Source organism: Hyperolius riggenbachi, chromosome 5 (genome assembly GCF_040937935.1).
Source record: "Hyperolius riggenbachi isolate aHypRig1 chromosome 5, aHypRig1.pri, whole genome shotgun sequence".
Classification (NCBI taxonomy): domain Eukaryota; kingdom Metazoa; phylum Chordata; class Amphibia; order Anura; family Hyperoliidae; genus Hyperolius; species Hyperolius riggenbachi.
In genome coordinates this window covers 84,452,984-84,475,871 of record NC_090650.1, presented here as the reverse complement: position 1 = coordinate 84,475,871, position 22,888 = coordinate 84,452,984, and positions in this window count along the sequence as shown.

Genomic DNA, 22,888 nt, shown 5'->3' with positions numbered 1-22,888 from the left:
TGTTTTATCTTTTTGGTCCAGTATTGTTACAGCAGCACAGCACAGTCACTTCAAGTTGAAAGGTTTATTTCTAGACAAACCAAAAGCTAACAATCAATTATAATAACCGTAGATGACACAGCATTTATATACAAAGTATATTTTTAAAAGATAAAAAAGCACCAGATGGAAAATAGCGCTGGAATATAAATTCAGTATATGTTTTGGCATGTCATGAAAATAAAAAAAATGTATTGATGAAAGCTAGAATAGGAAATTGTGCAGCAATTTATATACAGGGACTCTGCGTTGTTCAAAGTACTACCTTTAAAGTAGACCTGAGCTGTTGCACAGGACAGAAGGAAAACATAGAGAAATGCACCCTGTATGTATTTAGAGAGTTTAGCCCCTCTAATTCCCCCTCATCTGTGATTAATCAACACAATTAATTTGGTCTATCAGCTCAGGTGTCTCCTCTCAGAGCTGCTCATTTGTAAGCACAGGATGTTAACCCCATGTCTGCTTGTATGAAAGCAGGAAGTAGACACACTGCAGATTTATTTTAAGATTTTGTATCAGCTGTAACAAAGAAATATTTTTCTTTAAAGGAATACTGTAGGGGGGGGGGGGGCAAGAGTTGAATTTACCTGGGGCTTCTAATGGTCCCCCGCAGACGTCCTGTACCCGCACAGTCATTCACCGATGCTCCAGTCCCCGCCTCCGGTTCACTTCTGGAATTTCTGACTTTAAAGTCTGAAAACCACTGCGCCTGCGTGGCCGTGTTCTCACTCCCGCCGAGGTCACTAGGAGTGTATTGCAGTCCCAGTATAAAGTTTAAAGTCGGAAATTTCAGAACTGAACCGGAGGGGCAGACCGGAGCATGGGTGAGTGGCTGCGCAGGCACAGGACGTCTGCGGGGGACCATTAGAAGCCCTGGGTAAGTTCAGCTCTTTTTCCCCCTACAGTAGTCCTTTAAAGGTTATTATGCTTTTGTGTGTCTTTTAGAGCAGCGAGAAAGTTCTGAGTACAGGTCCACTTCACAATCCAAAGGAAGCAGTGATATAGGACACAGCAGGGTGATAAGGAGATGTTACTCATTAGCAAAGCTTAGTTCATCTAGTCCCTTATCACTTTCACTGTTTCCATTAGTGCTAATAAAAGGAGTATCGCATACAGTTCTCAAGAGAATTTCAATAAAGTATCTGTGAATTGGGGAAAGAAAAATTAAATGAAGCTCATGGTGGGCTGGACTACCTTGCCCTGAGTGTCCTGACGCTGGTCAGTGTCCTCAAGGTCCCGCCCGTTCCCCGCCCCCTCACAGTATTCAACTGCAACCCTCCCTCTAATACTTTTCCGGAAGTTCCCTTAAAGAGAATCTGTATTGTTAAAATCGCACAAAAGTAAACATACCAGTGCGTTAGGGGACATCTCCTATTACCCTCTGTCACAATTTCGCTGCTCCTCGCCGCATTAAAAGTGGTTAAAAACAGTTTTAAAAAGTTTGTTTATAAACAAACAAAATGGCCACCAAAACAGGAAGTAGGTTGATGTACAGTATGTCCACACATAGAAAATACATTCATACACAAGCAGGCTGTATACATCCTTCCTTTTGTATCTCAAGAGATCATTATACACAGGCAGTGTGCATAGAGGGGCCAGGAGGGGGGGAGATGCATCACAGAACCACAACACTGAAGAACTTGGCAGCCTTCCAGACACAGGCTGACAAGTCTGACAAGAGAGAGATAAGTTGATTTATTACAGAGATGGTGATAGTAGAAAGTGCTGCAGTTAGCCAGAACACATTAGAATAGCTTTTGGAACTTGTAGGATGATAAAAAACAGGATGTAATTTTTGTTACGGAGTCTCTTTAAGTGGCACTGTGCAGGCGCAAGTTTTGAGCCATGTGTGCACAGCGAAAACAAGCGCTGATCCACAGTTGTTTACTTTGAATGCATTTGTGCAGTTCAACACACCTGCGCAGTTCAAAATTGTTCTGCTCCACTCAGAGGAACTTCCGGGAGGCAGCAGAGATAAGAGTACCGGGAACAGGAGGAGCTCCGATGACAACAGCATCTGGAGACTCAGGGCTGGTGCACACCTAGAGCGCTACTGAGCGCTTTTCAAAACGCTAGAGCTTTGAAAAGCGCTTGGCTAATGTATTTGAATGAGATGGATCACACCAGAGTGATGTAATTTTTTTCCCAAATGCAAACAGGGTCCTGCAGCATTTTTTAGGCGATTCAGCCTCAATGTTAAGTATAGGAAGGTGGAAAATCACTCTGAAAAGCGCGAGAACAGAGTGATTTTCCAATCGTTTTTTTTTTTTAACAAAACCCGTGCACTTCCAGCTCAACTTTACCTAAAAAAAAAATAATTGCTACACCAAAACACTCCAAAAGTCGTTAGGCACATACCTAGAATCACTTTGAAAAATCACTTCTAAAAGCGCTGAGTGTTGGTGATTACGCCAGCGCTTTTAGGTTTGCATCCGCCCTTAGAAAGACGTACTCCAGCTCACCATGAGCTTCATTCAGTAATTTTTCCCAATTTAGGCGTACTTTAACCATTCATATTTTCAGCACCCAGCAAAACATATACTCAGAATAAGCTGTCTCTAATGAAACAGCGCAATAAATAATCAGGAGCAACATATTTTGCTTGGTAGGTGCTGAAACACAGGCTGACAATCTTCATCGTCTCTGATGAACCATTTTACTAGCTTCAAACCACAACCATCTCTGTTTCTGGAGATTGAATTTTATCTATACTTGTATTTTTTGTACCTCTTTCTAACTGCTAACAATGAAAAGTCCATGATAATACTCACCTATCCTGAAGAGATCAGAATGGTCAATCTACTAAAGCCTACGGCTGCTGAAATACTTGATCTTCTAATGGCCAAAATATGTCACATATTGGTAGACAAGTAGACAGGCCCCCTTTCATACTAGGGGAGAACACTTCTGTCTTACCATTGAAGTGCAAGCTCATGTGGGCAGAAGATTGGTAGACAATGTTGATTTGATTATCAAGGAATCTTATTAGTTGTAGGACTGAGGGTGCATAAAATGAAGAAACTTCAAGAAAGTTCAGTGCGTAGCTCACAAGAGCCTGTGCACTACTACATCACATACATTCTAGCAGGTTAAAACAGTTCCTTCAGAAAATCTTCGTTTAGCTGTTTGGCTCGAGTTGTCCTCTAAGAGGAGATTTATGAAAGCCGCTAGGCTGTTTATCACAGCACCCAATCCTGTTGTCAAACAATGACTAATGGATTTAAAGTGCAATCATGCATTTTCCTAAGTAGTAGGTTCCTAAACGGCTTTAGCAGGTTCCTATATGTCTTCCTGGATGGGTGATGGGATCAGTGAACTCAGACTGGGGTGATTAGTTGAGTGAGTCCCTAAGCAGGAAATACTGTGTACATGAGGTGATCAAACTGACCTGTTCTTCACTTCTGTTAATAAAGTGAGAGTATTGTATTTGGGACAATCTGTTTTCCTTTCTTGTACATATTTTATTGTGGTTAAAGTTAGAGCTATGGGAGAATATTTAAAAAAAAAAAAAAGCAAAACAAATATGCAGTTGCTGTGTACTTTCCAATGATCAGGTTTTGTGTGCTCAGATAAAATGAACAAGGAAATTATAACAATTATTTTGTCTGAAAAAAGATGAATGTCTGTTTGGGATGTCAAAGAATAAGAAGTGCAATTCAATCCAATTGGATTATTCAGTTTTCTGTGGGGTTTGATCTCCTTCAGGGAAAGACCTCCTGTTCCTCTAGTATGGAAGAATTTCAAACCACTCTGTTGTGAGCTTATGATAATAAATGACATAATCAGAGGTTGAAGTGTACACGAGGCGATGTGTGACATGATGAGATAAACATGTGTATGTACAGTACAAAATATTAATAACCAGGTTGTTTTACTTGTTTTATTTTGCTGCCTTAGGGCCTGAGCCCACTGACGCAGTTGTGTCCACTTCTGTCCGCTTTTCAGCATCTGTAACATTGACGTGTAACTGAAAAGCGGACACAATTGCATTAGTGGGCTCAGGCCCTTAGAGAGTTAATTTCTAGGCATGGAAGTGACAGCTTCTGTCTTGTCGGTACCTTGTCAGGAATATAGTAAACATCATTGATAAGCAAATTACAGCCATAAACGTTTTCCTGGCAGAAAACAACTGAGGGCAGGAGAGAGATAAAATACATGAACTATTGACCTTTTTCTAACTCTGGGACACTTAATGGGCTGCCACTGATTAGAGAAAGTTAAACATTCAACCTACTTTGTAAATCGTTTAAATATAAAAGGAAATCCTGGGATACTTAAAAAAGTAATTTTAAAGGAGTAGGAGGATAAATATAATTGTTTATCTCATCAGTTTATTTTCACCTCGGGTTCACTAAATAATAATCAGAGGTAAAAAATCTTAAGTGAAAACTGCAGGTTGTCATCAGCAGTTACAGTAACTGATGCTGATGTGAGTGGAACTGACAAAAAAGTGAACAGAGCTTCCCTGTTGATTAGTTAATCTAGCCATCAGCACACCTGAGTATAGTCACCTGAGGGACCTGTCAGCAGCAGACCCGAGTATAGTCACCTGAGGAATCTGTCAGCAGCAGACCCAAGTATAGTCACCTGAGGGATCTGTCAGCAGCAGACCCAAGTATAGTCACCTGAGGAATCTGTCAGCTCAGCTGAGTATAGTCACCTGGGGAACCTGTCAGCAGCAGACCCGAGTATAGTCACCTGAGGGACCTGTCAGCAGCAGACCCGAGTATAGTCACCTGAGGGATCTGTCAGCAGCAGACCCAAGTATAGTCACCTGAGGGATCTGTCAGCAGCAGACCCAAGTATAGTCACCTGAGGGATCTGTCAGCAGCAGACCCGAGTATAGTCACCTGAGGAATCTGTCAGCTCAGCTGAGTATAATCACCTGAGGGACCTGCCAGCAGCAGACCCGAGTATAGTCACCTGAGGGACCTGTCAGCAGCAGACCTGAGTATAGTCACCTGAGGGACCTGTCAGCAGCAGACCCAAGTATAGTCACCTGAGGGATCTGTCAGCAGCAGACCCGAGTATAGTCACCTGAGGAACCTGTCAGCTCAGCTGAGTATAATCACCTGAGGGACCTGTCAGCAGCAGACCCGAGTATAGTCACCTGAGGAACCTGTCAGCTCAGCTGAGTATAGTTACCTGAGGCAGGGGCAAACGCAGGATTTTTAAGGGGGGGGGTTCCTGAAAGGTCCAGAAGCACGTATGTCCTGAGTGCTTCCGAATACAGGTGGCTCCATACTGCCCATGCACAAAAGTGCGCTGGCGTATTACGGAGCTGCCTATCGTTGGAAGTACTCAAGGACATGAGTGTTTCTGAGGGATTCTGGTAGCAGCAAATGTGAACGGGGTACAGCGCTGGAACAACTCCCCAAGAGAGGAACAGGAGATAGACTTAGTTTGGACAATTCAGTGGAATATGCCACATAGTGTCACATAGCGCAAGCGATACCCATATGAAGCAGGGATATATGCATCTGCGGAAGATGTCGGCGCTACATAAATACTAAATAATATTATTTTGCCTCACCAGGATTGCACTTTTATTTAGCTTTCCTGTAAGACAAGAACACACAGTCAGCCAGTCAGCTCTAGGGGAAGAGGGAAACAAAGGTGAATGAGGGAGGGCTGGTGCACACCAAGAGGGCTTCTGAGCGTTTTTCAAATCAACAGTGATTTGAAAAGCGCTTGGCTAATGTTACCCTATGTGGGTGTTCCCACAGCAGCGTTGTGATTTTTTCAAAATCGCAGGTATACTGCATGTAGCATGTTTTTGAGCAATTCATTCAAAAATCGCTCTGAAAATCACTTCACAAAATCACACTCACAAATTGCTAGCGATTGCTATTGTCATTTTGGCGTGCACTAGCCCAGAGAGAGGAGTGGAGAAATTGAGAATAGCCCCGGAGATGGAGCAGAGAACTTATCTGTATTGAAGTCCCACATCACACAGGCTACTTGCCTGTAATCGGACTCCTGTCCCTGTCAGTCTCTCACACAAGTCAGAAAGAAGCCCTCCTGGAGTCTAGGGACTGTCAAAAACTTTTCAGCTTGTTATCCACACCTTATCCACACATGCAGTCATTATAACAATGGGAAGAGACCAGACAGATGTTTGCCCACAGACCCTGAGTCCAGGCAAGCTCTGCATCATGCTGTGCATATTTTACCAGCTTGCCTGCACTCTAATTTCATCATGTCAGACACTTCTGTGCTGTGGAGAGTCCAGGACTCCATAATCAACATTCTCTCACTGTAGGCTGCATCTTCTTGTGAGGGTTGTGAGGGAAGCTGGGCTGCCTCTCTCATTCTATTAGCTGGAGGGAAGCACCAGAAGTAAGAAGGGAGGGAGAATGAGGCTGTTTATATTATGTGGGCTTCCCTGGCTGAATACACAGCTCAGTGCAGGGGGGAGGTTCCAGACACCCGGAACAGCCCCCTGAGTTCGCCAGTGTGAGGGACCTGTCTGCAGACGCTAATATTGTCACCTGCGGGACCTGTCAGCAACCCGAGTATAGTTACCTGAGGAACCTGTGTCAGCAGACCCTAGTATTGTCACCTGAAGGACCTGTCAGCAGACCGGATATAGTCACCTGAGGGATTTGTCAGCAGACCCGAGTATAGCTACCTGAGGAACCTGTCAGCAGACCGAGTATAGCCACCTGAGGGACTTTTCAGCAAACCCAAGTATAGTCACCTGACGGTCCTGCCAGCAAATTCAAGTATAGTCACCTGAGGGACTTGTCAGCAGACCTGAGTATAGCTACCTGAGGGACCTGTCAGCAGACCGAGTATCGTCACCTGAGGGTTCTGTCAGCAGACCAAAGTTTCTCATTCCAGAGAAAAATATGTATTTTGTTTTTATAGACCATAGAAGATTTAAAATGCTACATGGAATTGAACGTATATGTGACTACAGAAAAGACCTTTTTCTTCTGCACTTGGACTGTAGATGCACATTTGTGATTAATGTCATTGGAGCTACGATCAGAACACAGACATGTTTTTTTTACACATGAGAGCGTGCATGCTCCTTTGAGGTATTCTCAGTTATTCCAGTGTTGTCACATGTACAGAGCATAGTACACCACCTACAGGTTGTTAGGGGGTACTACACATTAAATGACTAAAAATCACTAGCTACAGACCAAAGATGCATTTCCTTTTATGAATACCGTATTTAAGTGAGCTGTAGACACATATGCTTGTGCCAACAACCATTAGGAAAACAATGCATATTCAGTGTATTGTAAATCCAGAGATTAGAAAATTAGTCTTTTAAAATGTCAATTGTTGTTTGTATATTTTTATCCTTTGTAATCAAGGTTTTTTTGTTGTTGTTTTTTAAATAAATGAACATTTAAAAAAAAAGTGTTTCGTGTTCTATGCAGTGCCCTGGTGGGTGGTAGTGCTTGAGAACAGATCTGAGCATTTTGCCATGTGTTTTACTTTTTTCTTTTCCTTACTGTAAGGGTTTGACCAGACCTGGTCAAACTATAGTATAAAGGTGCCTACACACATCCAAATTTTGATCGGCCGGAGATTGGCCAATTTTACCACTTCCATGTAGTAGGAGAGCTTACTCACACAATCTGTTCATAGTATTCAGAATTTGTTGGTTCTCAAATTACATGAAAGAGGTCAAATTGGCCAGTCTTTGGGTGTGTGTACCAGACTTCTCTTCTTTTTTTTGTTTTATGTTTATTTATTTTTTTTACTTTTTAGCATATGGAATAGATTAAAAAAGGTAATAATCTGGTTGTGGAACACTAAAAGACTGTTATTCAGCTGAGACAATAAAAAATTAAACCTACTTTTTTAGCTATTAACCACTTGATGACTGAGGGTTTTTCCCCCTTGTGGACCAGAGCAATTTTCACCTGTCAGCGCTCCTCCCTTTCTTTCACCAATAACTTAATTACTACTAATCACAGCGTAATGATCTATATCTTGTTTTTCTCGCCACCAATTAGGCTTTCTTTGGGAGGTACAGTATGCCAAGAATGATTTTATCCTAAATGCATTTTAACATGAATAATAAGAAAAAAATTGAAAAAATGCATTATTTTTTAGTTTTTGGCCATTATAGTGTTAAAATAAACTGTAGATAAAAGCCACACATTTTATTTGCCCGTTTGTCCCGGTTATTGCAACGTTTAAAAAATTCCCCTAGTACAGTGTATGGCGCCAATATTTTATTTGGAAATAAAGGTGCATTTTTTCAGTTTTGCGTCCATCACTAATTACAAGCCCATAAATTAAAAATTAACAGTAATATACCGCCTTGACATACATTTTTAAAAAGTTCAGTCCCAAAGGTAACTACTCATATATTTTTTTTTTATGTAAATTTTATTTCCCCATATATATATATATATATATATATATATATATATATATATATATATATATATATATATATATATACCGTATATACTCGCATACAAGCCGAATTTTTGACCCCCAAAAAGGGGGCCAAAAGTTGGGGGGTCGGCTTGTATGCGAGTCGTGGGTGGTGGTCTGCGCCCCCCGCCCGCCTGCTTGCTCGCCCCCTCCCTCCGCGGCCGCTGCTGCTGCTGCTATTACCTGCTTCAGCGGCCGCTTCCTAATCCGGGTTCCCCTCTTCATCCTGCGGACTCCGTAAGTGTATCACAGCAGCGCGCCCGGCGCTGCTGCTGTGACGATGCAGGGGGCAGGAAAGAGCGGTTCCCCTGGTAACGGCGCATCGCCGTTACCAGGGGAACCGCTCTTTCCTGGCCCCTGCATCGTCACAGCAGCAGCGCCGGGCGCGCTGCTGTGATACACTTACGGAGTCCGCAGGATGAAGAGGGGAACCCGGATTAGGAAGCGGCCGCTGAAGCAGGTAATAGCAGCAGCGGCCGCGGAGGGAGGGAGGGAGGGAGCGTGTGGGGCAGTGCGGGGCAGGGCACTATACTAGCTATACTGAGCACTATACTAGCTAAACTGGGGCACTATACTAGCTAAACTGGGGCACTATACTAGCTAAACTGAGCACTATACTAGCTATACTGGGCACTATACTAGCTATACTGAGCACTATACTAGCTATACTGAGCACTATACTAGCTAAACTGGGGCACTATACTAGCTAAACTGGGGCACTATACTAGCTAAACTGAGCACTATACTAGCTATACTGGGCACTATACTAGCTATACTGAGCACTATACTAGCTATACTGAGCACTATACTAGCTATACTGAGCACTATACTAGCTATACTGAGCACTATACTAGCTAAACTGGGGCACTATACTAGCTAAACTGGGGCACTATACTAGCTAAACTGAGCACTATACTAGCTATACTGAGCACTATACTAGCTATACTGGGCACTATACTAGCTATCCTGAGCACTATACTAGCTATCCTGAGCACTATACTAGCTATCCTGAGCACTATACTAGCTATCCTGAGCACTATACTAGCTATCCTGAGCACTATACTAGCTATACTGAGCACTATACTAGCTATACTGAGCACTATACTAGCTATACTGAGCACTATACTAGCTATACTGAGCACTTTACTAGCTATACTGAGCACTATACTAGCTAAACTGGGGCACTATACTAGCTATACTGAGCACTATACTAGCTATACTGAGCACTATACTAGCTATACTGGGCACTATACTAGCTATACTGGGGCACTACCTACCCATACTGGGCACTTTACTAGCTATACTGGGACACACTAGGGGAATAAGGCGGCCAGCATTTCCTACCCCCGGCTTATATGGGGGTCAATCATTTTCCCCTGTTTTTTCAGGTAAAAGTTGGGGGGTCGGCTTATATGCGGGTCGGCTTATATGCGAGTATATACGGTATGTGTGTGTGGGTACTATGGGAGGGTGTGAACCCTATAGCAGCCATCTTAGCTGGCAGTCCAGGACTCAAAACGGTGGCATAGGGGAGGGCCCGCCCCCACGAGTCATGGCCCCCACACGTCATGGCAGGGGGGAGGAGGGGCTGGGGGATCCACGTCACGTCAGGCTGTGCTTGCGGCTCCGGGCAGAGCAGCTGAAAGGAAGGGGGGTAGAGGTAATGAGACATTCTACTGAGTATCTCGGATCCCGAAGTTTTTCCCCAGAGCCTGGGTCCAGGGAAAGGAATGCCAGAATACGTGCACCAAGCAGTTGCTGTGAGACTAGCATGGTCACGGATAGGAAGTGTTTCCCACCTAGGGACATGGAGACACGTAGAAGTCAGATATTTCCCAGGGAATGATTTGCAAGCACAGCGCAGATCAGGAAAGTATCTGTAGTGGGTTGCTTATGGGATTATTCCTTTAAGTGAGGCACCTTAACGGGTGGTGCAGCATGAGTTCCCAATAGAGTAAAAGGGGGGACAGTGCATCAGGGGGTGCCGGAGATGGAAGAAAAGGGAGTTGACCAATCCAGGTATCCGTCGCCGCGGCTGCAGAGCGGTAACGTTTTTTCCAGTTTTTGTCGTGGACAGGGCCAGAGCTTGATTAAGAGGTCAATGTTGGGCTGGGGCTGTTTGTGCGTTTTTTCGTCCACTGATTGGTCAAATTTTTTTTTTGCAGCTCCCTCCTACCAAGTGTAGCACAAAGAACAAGAACTGACAGCAGTTCATGGGGCAATTATAAAGATGAAAGAATTGCCATTTACAGAGTGACAGTGTATCAGTACAGTGTTTGCAATATGACTACCTACCAAGTGGGCATTCAGGGATCTGCATACAGGCATTTGACGCTGGAATGCTTAGCCCTGCACCCTGTGTAGTTTAAGTGCAAAGTGCTCCTTCCTAGAGGGAGGCAGCCATTTTTTTTGTAGTCTGGGGGTGGTAGCACGGCAAACAGTGGTCAGAGGGTACAACACACAGAACTTCTAGCAGAGCTGGTATCGCAGTGAAGTTCTAGGTAAGTCAATGCGAAAATGAGTAAGAGCATTGCAGGCTCACCTGCAAAGCAGCAACAGGTGTGTGACATCCGTAATCTGTGCATGCGACGGCCGCGTATGTACAGAAGGGGGGGGGGTGTGGTGAGAGCTTGCAATGAGGTGAGAGCTTCCATAGGGGAAGTCCGCGGGAGCATATTTTAAACAGGTAAGTACTTAGGAGAGTACTGAGGTAGGGAAGAGAAGTTTAACTCCAATCTACCAAAAAGAGTAAACAGAGTTCATGAGAACCATAAAGCAATGAGATCAATTATGGTATATATATTGATCAATTTAAAGTGTACAGAGTACAAGCCGCAGGGCGAAACCCAAATCATTAATAAGAATTGATTTGTTTGTATTTCGAATTCAGGAGTTTGGCAATATGGAATCGAGACAGCTGCAGTGCTGGCAGCAAAGATGGAGATGTCAGTCGGATAAGCGAAAGGTTCCAGATGTCAATTTGAGTTTGGAGAACATCGAGATTCCTGAAATTGGAAAGAGACTAAAAAACGAGATTCCTGAGATTGGAAAGAGACTAAAAAACGAGATTCCTGAGATTGGAAAGCAACTAAAAAACTGACTGAGCAAAGCATAATGCAAATTGCTAATGTTTTTCTTTCCCAAGGAGGTGCTTTTATAATGAAGAGTACCGTGCTGATGGTGATCCTAGGCTGCCATTTCGTCCTAGGAGAACGAAGAGAGGACAATCTCATGAATAATAAGGGGTTAATGAGAACACAAGGCCCAAGCATGTTAATGTTGGGTGACAAAGGTACTGATCCTTTCACACCTCCCTCTGATTGGCACAGATGGACCAAGCAGGGATGGAGGAAACGAGCACAAGTGCCAGTTGCAAACAAATTTCATGGCACAATGTGGGTGAAAGGTCTGAAGGGTCAGGTGTGCTGGAAGTCTGAATTGAACGGCAGTGTAAATCTGCTTTTGGATGTAACACTCCCATAAATCGATGCACCGATCCAAAGTTTTGTTAAAAGGTACATTGCAGTACAATGGGTACATGCAAAAGGTGGAGTGTGTGATTCGGGGGTACCTTGTCTTGGTTATACAGAGTGAGATGGTTCCAGATTGGAGAGGAACGAGCAGGAGGCGTCAATTCTCTTACAGGAGAGACGCAGGGGACAACATCACACTCTGGGGTTACCAACAAGGGGTGTCTCTGAAACAACTATACACACGTAAAGGCTGGAAAGCCGAGGGTTGGTGGTTCTTGTGGAAAGAATTGTGTAGATTTATAATTAATCTTTATATATATATATATATCCTTTATATTCTTATGTGGCTATAAGGACCACATGCACAGAATCAGACTAGTGTGTTAGAGTGACACTTTAAGTAATGGAATTATTATTACCCTAAGAATTATCACAATATTACTGAATGAATACATGATACTGAGCTATTTACTTGTACAAGCTTCCTGTCATGTCCTTCTAGTGGAATTCCATCTTTGCAGAGGACAAAGAAACAATTTGGAAGAAGCAGTCTGAGCCAGTTTTCTGAAGGTGGGGGTGACTTTGAAGGAAACGAAACTGAGAACATTGCTCCAGGGGACTTCCTTGAAAGGCTGACTTTCAGGACAGAGAGGAGTCAAGCGACCCCACCCAAAAGGAGAACTGAATATGCTGGTTGGACTTTTACCAGAAAGGACTGCCCAAAAGGAGGAATATTTTATCATATTAATTAGGATTTAAAAGGTCCCTGCACCCAGGAGAAATTCACTTTTCTACTGCTGTGCAGGGCCTGTGTTAGTTGCAGACTCTATATGCTGGCTGTGAGAAAAGTCCTTGGCCAAGTGAATAAAGATTTCTACGTTTTTGGCACTTAATGGAGAATGTCTCATGTGTAAGTTAATTTTCCTTTAACATCTGGTCCTTCGAACCGGAAACCTATAGTCACAAAGAATTAAAGGGAAGGTTCAGGGAGGGGATTCAAAAAATAAAAATAAATTTCCACTTACCTGGGGCTTCCTCCAGCCCGTGGCAGGCAGGAGGTGCCCTCGCCGCCGCTCCGCAGGCTCCCGGTGGTCTCCGGTGCCCGACCTGACCTGGCCAGGCCGGCTGCCAGGTCGGGCTCCTCTGCGCTCCATTTCCTGGGACTTCTGCGTCCCACGACGGCGCGCTGACGTCATCGGACGTCCGCCGGGCTGTACTGCGCATGCGCAGAACTACTGCGCATGCGCAGTACAGCCCGGCGGACGTCCGATGACGTCATCGCGCCGTCGTGGGACGCAGAAGTCCCAGGAAATGGAGCGCAGAGGAGCCCGACCTGGCAGCCGGCCTGGCCAGGTCGGGTCGGGCACCGGAGACCACCGGGAGCCTGCGGAGCGGCGGCGAGGGCACCTCCTGCCTGCCACGGGCTGGAGGAAGCCCCAGGTAAGTGGAAATTTATTTTTATTTTTTGAATCCCCTCCCTGAACCTTCCCTTTAAGGCTTAGGAGCGCCTTTGTGACTGGCGATCAATCTGATAGCAAGCCGGTGAAAGTCCACCGGGGCAATCGTTCCCTTCCAAAAGGTGGCCAAACGCAACTAGGTCTCATGTCCTTGTGACATACAGTTTTTTTTCGAACCGTGAGACTTCTTCAGCCAAGGTCGGTGAAATCGCCTGCTTAGGATTCTAAAACAAACTTCTCGGGTGTCCTGAAAGCTTCTTAATTGTAAGTACTACCTTTTATTTCTGTAACTTCTCATACACAGGGCTGCGCAAAATTAGAGTATACGTTTTGATGTGTTGTTATATTGTTTTGTATGACACAATCTGTGGTCAGTTTCCTAAGCTACTGTGTGCCTCAGCGGAATTGTAAGTTCTTGTAATAGAACACAGCCGCGTAACAGGCAGTAATATCGGAGTGGATCTAGATCACAGGTTGTTTCTGTACTGCAGTCAGTGTCAGCCCCACACAGAGGTTCATCACGTTGAGTGTTGTCCGGTCTCAGCTGCAGCCCCGAGGTGCCTTAGCAGGAACGTTTCCATCTTAGTGCAGGCACTCTGCCTCAGCGGGAATTGTAAGAGCTTTGCGCTGTAAATGCAGGAATTGTTACATCTTTGTGCATAGAAGGCAGTACATTTTCCGGGAGGGGACCGCAGGACATTGTAAATCCAACAATAAGTGAGTAAACGGGATTGAAAACAGCAGGAATTGTTACATCATAGTGCTGTATATAGATCAATGGGGCAAGGTACAGGCAAAATTAAAGCTACTGATGATGAATATGTCATGCGCAAGAAAAATAAAAACTGGGTAAAATATTGCAGCCTGTGGAGAAGTAAATATGGGTTTTCAGGGCACCTGCATCCTGAGGGGTGCAAAAACCTTGTTTCTCAAATTAAATGTGATGCTCAGGGTAATGTGATTTTAGAAAAGCAATATGGTTTACTAAAAGCTCAAAGATGGCTACTAGAGGCATATACGAGGAGGGGCCAAGTACGGAGAACAAAGACTTGGAGGAGGTACCATGTACTGCATGTCAGGTTCCTCAGAACCCTCCCCAAAACCAAACTAAGCCCCTCCCACGAAAGGTGGATGGGGCCTCCCAGACACATGAGGTGAAAGATAATATAAATGGATTAGACATAGATGAGCTATTGGATAAAGTGATTAAGGTTTTCAGTGAATATAGAGGTATAGCTCTCCCTGCTGCTGAAACAACAGATCCCCCTTATGAACGGTTTAGGATTGCTATACGTGAGGTTTTGACTGAAGGGATATGCAAGTGTGTCACACAATATGTGGTGATTCATAGAATTTGCGGACCGAGTGATTTTCTAGAATGCACCCGATACCCTGTATGTGTGATTAAGAGGAAAGGGAAGAAAGTTGCTGCATATGTTTATGATTGCAACAAGGATGAAAGTAATTGTTATGTGAATGGTGGTAACAGCCACACACGCTCACAAAAGCGCAGATTTAAGGACTATGAAGGTCGCAAACGACGTGGGGAATGTTTTGAATGTGGTAAAAAGGATCATTTAGTCCAGCAGTGTCCTGACAGACACCAAGGTTACTAAGTGACAAGTGTGGTTAAGGGTACTAATTTGTGCCCTAGTTGAAGGCAAATGAGTAAGTGAATTTATTGATGAACATAGAATGTTACGTTGTGGTATTAAAAGGATTGTGTAAGATGTGAAGCTGGGAATTCCAAGCTCTGAAATCTAAATCACCAGAGCTCCCTGTGATGTATAAGTATCCAGCAGAGGGGGAGGAGGGGGGGGCTATAGGAGAGATTTACAAGTTATGAGCTGCTGTTTGTCTGTTTGTTTGTCTGTGGTTTGTGTAGTTTCCACAGTATACAAATGTCTGTAAAAGTTTTATACTCTGTTTGTCTGATGTTTTGTCTGAAGATTGGAGATTTAAAAGTGATTTTTACTGTCTGCAGTTGTCTGTTTGTGAATGTCGGTCACTTGGAATGTGTTTGTAATGTTAAACTCTGTGAAATTCGAGTGGAGCTTCTGCCTGGGATCTGTGTGAAGGTATGGGTTACGCCCACATTTCTGAGGAGGGGGCAAGAGGCCTCATGGACTACTGATCCCAGCTAGATGGTGGAACTGATCCCAGCTAGATGGTGGATTTTGTGTGTGTGTTGAAGCGGAACAGAGTGATTTGAAAGAATGCATGGAGTAAAGTAAGAGGTTTGTTTAAAAGATATATATATTTTGTGAAACCCAGAAAGCGGGATACTAAAAAAAAAAAAAAAAGAGAGAAACCCCGCAAATATTACTTTTAATCATAAGAGTAAAAATGATGATTCTTTTGTTTTTGTTTCTGGGAACACTTGATTGCTGCATTGCTGTAGTATGTGGGTCATTGTCATCGATTGATTGGCTGTTTTGATTGACACCTGATTAAATTTTTATAATTTGTGGGTATGTTAGAAGAAGTTCAGTAAAATGACTTTGATAGAAATATTTTGACTACAATGCCTTGTCTAATGGCGAACTGCAGAGGGGGATGCATGACTGTAGTTCTCTGCCAAGAGCCCGCCACCAGCCCCACCCCACCCCAACCAGCCCCAACCCCACCAGCCCAATCCCACCAGATCCATCCATCCAACCCCCCCCACCCCGCCTATGCTGCACAGCCAGTTTGCTTGGGCATTTATGTCTTCTTGTCCAAAGCTGCACCACCCTGGCCCCCTGTACCTTTGTTTTCTTTGTTGTTTACTGACCAGAGGATGTTTTTTCCCGTCCGCATCTGCGCGGTGACTTTTCCGCAGAGCAATTAACAAATCTTTGTGGATCAGTTCTATGTGCACAGGTGGGAATACACCAACAACTAAGCTGGTCTTACAGTAGTGAGCTGAAGAACATCGTAAAATAGATAAGCTTCTTTCTGCGTCTTTGCTCAAGCTGTATGTTTTATCACTAACCCTAAGCCAGCCTGTTATATGGGATTCGTCCCCCACTGTTTTTACTAACAGTCTGTATGTTTTCCCATCATGCATACGTTTGCGGCTTCATGGCGTCCGCAGGGTTTGGTGTCAGCACCTGAGGAGCCCACCCGTCCCACAGACCATGGATGTTCTCCGGGCTCCCACACCACTGGACATTCACATGTGTGCAATTTCCCAGTCCCCTCATCTCCCGTGGCAACGACTTGGCAGTCCTGACGTCTACAACTACAGCTCCCTCTGCTGTCTTACAGTCTAAGACTTTACCTACAGGTCGCTCTGTACGCTGCTGACCTACTAACCTTCCTTTGACTGATTCTGTTCAATTGATTTGTAGTAATGACACATGAGTCTTACATGTGTCAACAGGAGGGATATTGTGGCTAAAATAAAACTACATGGGAACATTTGAGCCATTGTAAGAGGGCGCACATGGGCCTTCCGAGTCCAGATTAATTAAAGATCCAGAGCCACAGCTTGCTACGAACACTCACATGAAGCTTCGGTGGTTTTGAAATAAAAGAAATGTTGTTTGCATCTTGCTCAAGAAGAACGCTTAGCGGTCATTTCCTTTAAAAACAGTAGCCAGATCCAATCTGTTCTTGATAGTTAGCACCACGGGTAAAAGAGGGGCGGAAATTTGAGATCCTGAGGCGACGGGAACATTTGCTTGAGCCTCAGTGCGACCACGATCTCAAAGGCTGTGGGAAGATATTAGAAGATTCTTCCTAAGGCACAGGTGTAGTTCTTTATCTTGAACCATGGTGAAAAGGAGATAAAAAAGGGGGGAACAGATACTTAACCACTTGAGGACCACAGTCTTTTCGCCCCTTAAGGACCAGAGCCTTTTTCTCCATTCAGACCACTGCAGCTTTCACGGTTTATTGCTCGGTCATACAACCTACTACCTAAAGGAATTTTACCTCCTTTTCTTGTCACTAATACAGCTTTCTATTGCTGCTATTTGATTGCTGCTGCGAGTTTTAGTTTTTATTATATTCATCAAAAAAGACATGAATTTTGGCAAAAAATGACTTTTTTACCTTGCTGTGCTGACATTTTTCAAATAAAGTAAAATTTCCTATACATTTGAGCGCGAAAGTTATTCTGCTACATGTCTTTGATTAAAAAAAACAACATTCAGTGTATATTTATTGGATTGGGTAAAAGTTATAGCGTTTACAAACTATGGTGCCAAAAGTGAATTTTCCCATTTTCAAGCATCTCTGACTTTTCTGCGCACCTGTCAGGTTTCATGAGGGGCTAAAATTCCAGGATAGTACAAATACCCCCCAAATGACCCCATTTTGGAAAGAAGACATCCCAAAGTATTCAGTGAGAGGCATGGTGAGTTCATAGAAGATTTTATTTTTTGTCACAAGTTAGCGGAAAATGACACTTTCTGACAAAAAAAGAAAAAAAAAAGTTTCCATTTTTTCTAACTTGCGACAAAAAAAAATGAAATCTGCCACGGACTCACTATGCTCCTCTCTGAATACCTTGAAGTGTCTACTTTCCAAAATGGGGTCATTTGTGGGGTGTGTTCACTGTCCTGGCATTTTGGGGGGTGCCTAATTGTAAGCACCCCTGTAAAGCCTAAAGATGCTCATTGGACTTTTGGCCCCTTAGCGCAGTTAGGCTGCAAAAAAGTGCCACACATGTGGTATTGCCGTACTCAGGAGAAGTAGTATAATGTGTTTTGGGGTGTATTTTTACACATACCCATGCTGGGTGGGAGAAATATCTCCGTAAATGACAATTGTTTTATTTTTTTTACACACAATTGTCTATTTATAGAGATATTTCTCCCACTCAGCATGGGTATGTGGAAAAATACACCCCAAAACACATTATACTACTTCTCCTGAGTACGGCGATACCACATGTGTGGCACTTTTTTGCACCCTAACTGCGCTAAGGGGCCCAAAGTTCAATGAGTACCTTTAGGATTTCACAGGTCATTTTGAGAAATTTCGTTTCAAGACTACTCCTCACGGTTTAGGGCCCCTAAAATGCCAGGACAGTATAGTAACCCCACAAATTACCCCATTTTAGAAAGAAGACACCCCAAGGTATTCCGTTAGGAGGATGGTGTGTTAATAGAAGATTTTTTTTTTTGTCACAAGTTAGCGGAAATTGATTTTAATTGTTTTTTTTCACAAAGTGTCATTTTCCGCTAACTTGTGACAAAAAATAAAATCTTCTATGAACTCACCTTGGGGTGTCTTCTTTCTAAAATGGGGTCATTTGTGGGGTTCCTATACTGCCCTGGCATTTTAGGGGCCCTAAACCGTGAGGAGTAGTCTTGAAACCAAATGTCGCAAAATGACCTGTGAAATCCTATAGGTACTCATTGGACTTTGGGCCTCTTAGCGCACTTAGGGTGCAAAAAAGTGCCACACATGTGGTACCGCCGTACTCAGGAGAAGTAGTATAATGTGTTTTGGGGTGTATTTTTACACATACCCATGCTGGGTGGGAGAAATATCTCTGTAAATGACAATTGTTTGATTTTTTTTACACACAATTGTCCATTTACAGAGAGATTTCTCCCACCCAGCATGGGTATGTGTAAAAATACACCCCAAAACACAATATACTACTTCTTCTGAGTACGGCGATACCACATGTGTGACACTTTTTTGCAACCTAGGTGCGCTAAGGGGCCTAACGTCCTATTCACAGGTCATTTTGAGGCATTTGGATTCTAGACTACTGCTCACGGTTTAGGGCCCCTAAAATGCCAGGGCAGTATAGGAACCCCACAAGTGACCTCATTTTAGAAAGAAGACACCCCAAGGTATTCTGTTAGGAGTATGGTGAGTTCATAGAAGATTTTTTTTTTGTCACAAGTTAGCGGAAAATGACACTTTGTGAAAAAAAAAACAATACATATCAATTTCCGCTAACTTGTGACAAAAAATAAAATCTTCTATGAACTCATCATACACCTAACAGAATACCTTGGGGTGTCTTCTTTCTAAAATGGGGTCACTTGTGGGGTTCCTATACTGCCCTGGCATTTTACGGGCCCAAATTTTGATGACAGGTGGTCTATGAGGGGGCAAATTTTGTGGAACCGGTCATAAGCAGGGTGGCCTCTTAGATGACAGGATGTTTTGGGCCTGATCTGATGGATAGGAGTGCTAGGGGGGTGACAGGAGGTGATTGATGGGTGTCTCAGGGGGCGGTTAGAGGGGAAAATAGATGCAATCAATGCACTGGGGAGGTGATCGGAAGGGGGTCTGAGGGGAATCTGAGGGTTTGGCCGAGTGATCAGGAGCCCACACGGGGCAAATTAGGGCCTGATCTGATGGGTAGGTGTGCTAGGGGGTGACAGGAGGTGATTGATGGGTGTCTCAAGGTGTGATTAGAGGGGGGAAATAGATGCAAGCAATGCACTAGCGAGGTGATCAGGGCTGGGGTCTGAGGACGTTCTGAGGTGTGGGCAGGTGATTGGGTGCCCGCAAGGGGCAGATTAGGGTCTAATCTGATGGGTAACAGTGACAGGTGGTGATAGGGGGTGATTGATGGGTAATTAGTGGGTGTTTAGAGGAGAGAAGAGATGTAAACACTGCACTTGGGAGGTGATCTGATGTCGGATCTGCGGGCGATCTATTGGTGTGGGTGGGTGATCAGATTGCCCGCAAGGGGCAGGTTAGGGGCTGATTGATGGGTGGCAGTGACAGGGGGTGATTGATAGGTGATTGACAGGTGATCAGTGGGTTATTACAGGGAATAACAGATGTAAATATTGCACTGGCGAATTGATAAGGGGGGGTCTGAGGGCAATCTGAGTGTGTGGGCGGGTGATTGGGTGCCCGCAAGGGGCAGATTAGGGTCTAATCTGATGGGTAACAGTGACAGGTGGTGATAGGGGGTGATTGATGGGTAATTAGTGGGTGTTTAGAGGAGAGAAGAGATGTAAACACTGCACGTGGGAGGTGATCTGATGTCGGATCTGCGGGCGATCTATTGGTGTGGGTGGGTGATCAGATTGCCCGCAAGGGGCAGGTTAGGGGCTGATTGATGGGTGGCAGTGACAGGGGGTGATTGATAGGTGATTGACAGGTGATCAGTGGGTTATTACAGGGAATAACAGATGTAAATATTGCACTGGCGAATTGATAAGGGGGGGTCTAAGGGCAATCTAAACGTGTGGGCGGGTGATTGGGTGCCCGCAAGGGGCAGATTAGGGTCTAATCTGATGGGTAACAGTGACAGGTGGTGATAGGGGGTGATTGATGGGTGATTGATGGGTAATTAGTGGGTGTTTAGAGGAGAGAAGAGATGTAAACACTGCACTTGGGAGGTGATCTGATGTCGGATCTGCGGGCGATCTATTGGTGTGGGTGGGTGATCAGATTGCCCGCAAGGGGCAGGTTAGGGGCTGATTGGAATCTGAGGGGTGGGGGGGTGATCAGGAGGGGGCAGTGGGCAGGGGGGGGATAAAAAAAAATAGCGTTGACAGATAGTGACAGGGAGTGATTGATGGGTGATTAGGGGGGTGACTGGGTGCAAACAGTGGTCTTGGGGGTGGGCAGGGGGGGGTCTGAGGGGTGCTGTGGGCGATCAGGGGGCAGGGGGGGGGAAATCAGTGTGCTTGGGTGCAGACTAGGGTGGCTGCAGCCTGCCCTGGTGGTCCCTCGGACACTGGGACCACCAGGGCAGGAGGCAGCCAGTATAATAGGCTTTGTATACATTACAAAGCCTATTATACATATGTTCAGCGGCGATCCGGGTGCTAGTAACCCGCCGGCGCTTCCGAACGGCCGGCGGGTTACTACGAGCGGTGGGCGGAGCGAGTCCCCGGCGGCTGATCGCGTCACGAATGACGCGATCGCCGCATAGCCACTCCCGTAGCCGCCCCCCGCCGATGGGCGTATTGCGGTCGTTTGGGCCCAGTCTTTGCCGCCGCCCATCGGCTGGGGGCGGTCGGCAAGTGGTTAAAAAGGCTACATAGGGAAAGTTGGGTTAAAACCATAGCATTTTAAAGAAAAAAAAAATAATAAGAAGAAGAGCTCTGGAATGACAATGACAATGACTGAACGACCTCCATTGAACAGCAACGACAGGATAGACAAAGAGACTACTGACCCATCCCCATCGGACAGTATTAACAAGATGAACGTGACTAGTAATAAGGCTCTAGCGACCGGTGGAATTTTTAATTTTTGGATTACTTTGGCAACTTTTACTGCAAACTAAATGAATGTGTCTGACTGTGTTGTGTGTGCAGCGGCTAGACCGCAGATTGCTCTGATATTAGTAGTGGCGAGTGGATCTGAGTTAGAATGTATGATACAAAGTATGATAAGTGTGAATCAATCACGGAACTGTACCACAGAGAGAGCCCGTATGAAGGTACCAGGCACGCCACAGCGTGCATTTGGTACAGCCAGCAATCTTATGTGCTATAATAGATCTGCCCCCAGTAACCATCCAATGATTAAGTATTGTGGAGAAATAGTGGAGATAACCAATGATAAAGGGTTGAGCCTAGGAACAAAATGGCAGTTAGAAGATACTTGGTGGACTTGTGAACCCAACAAAGCAGAATCATCATTGCCACCAGAATGGAAAGTGTTGTGTGCCCCTGTCTGGATGATAGAACATGTAACTATATTGCCCTATGAGTCCTTTAGAATTTTGGTGGATAAAAAGCTACACCGGAGTAAAAGGGAGGCACCAAAAGGGAGTTTGGACCCATATGTATATAGTGATGCGATAGGGGTCCCCAGAGGGGTGCCAGATGAGTTCAAGGCTAGGAACCAAATTGCTGCAGGGTTTAAGTCAATTTTCTTATGGCCAAAAGTTAACAAAAATGTGGATTGGATTAATTACATTTACTACAATCAGCAAAGATTTGTTAATTATACTAGAGATGCTATCGAAGGTTTGGCAGAGCAACTGAAAGCAACATCATTAACAGCATTGCAGAATAGAATTGCATTAGATATGCTGTTGGCAGAGAAAGGGGGTGTATGTGAATTTTTTGGGGAACAATGTTGTACCTACATTCCAGATAATACGTCCCCTGATGGAAAAGTGACAGTGGCTCTTCAGCAGTTAAAAGACCTATCTGAAGAGCTGAAACGAAACTCAGGTGTTTCAAACCCAATAACAGACTGGTTACAGAACTGGTTTGGAAGCTGGACTTTATTTTTTCAGAGTTTTGGTATCGCATTCCTAACTGTTCTTATGGTTCTGTTCCTGTTAGCCTGCTGTATCTTTCCAATGCTGAGAACATTTTTTGCAAGATTGATAGATAAGCATATGAGTACTACTATGTATGCAGCCTTAGCACAGCATGCTGAAGAAGCATACGGTGATCTGGGAGGAGATTATGATGGCATGCTGGAGGGGGATGGCCAGGCCGACGTGTGAGCCAGTTCACGGCCAGAGCCTGATTTCTTTTTGATCATTTCACTTCTATGTCCTGACTTGCTGTAGTGCATACCCATTTGCAGTAAAGGGGAATAGAAGGCTGTGTTTGCTTGAACCTCCAATCCCTG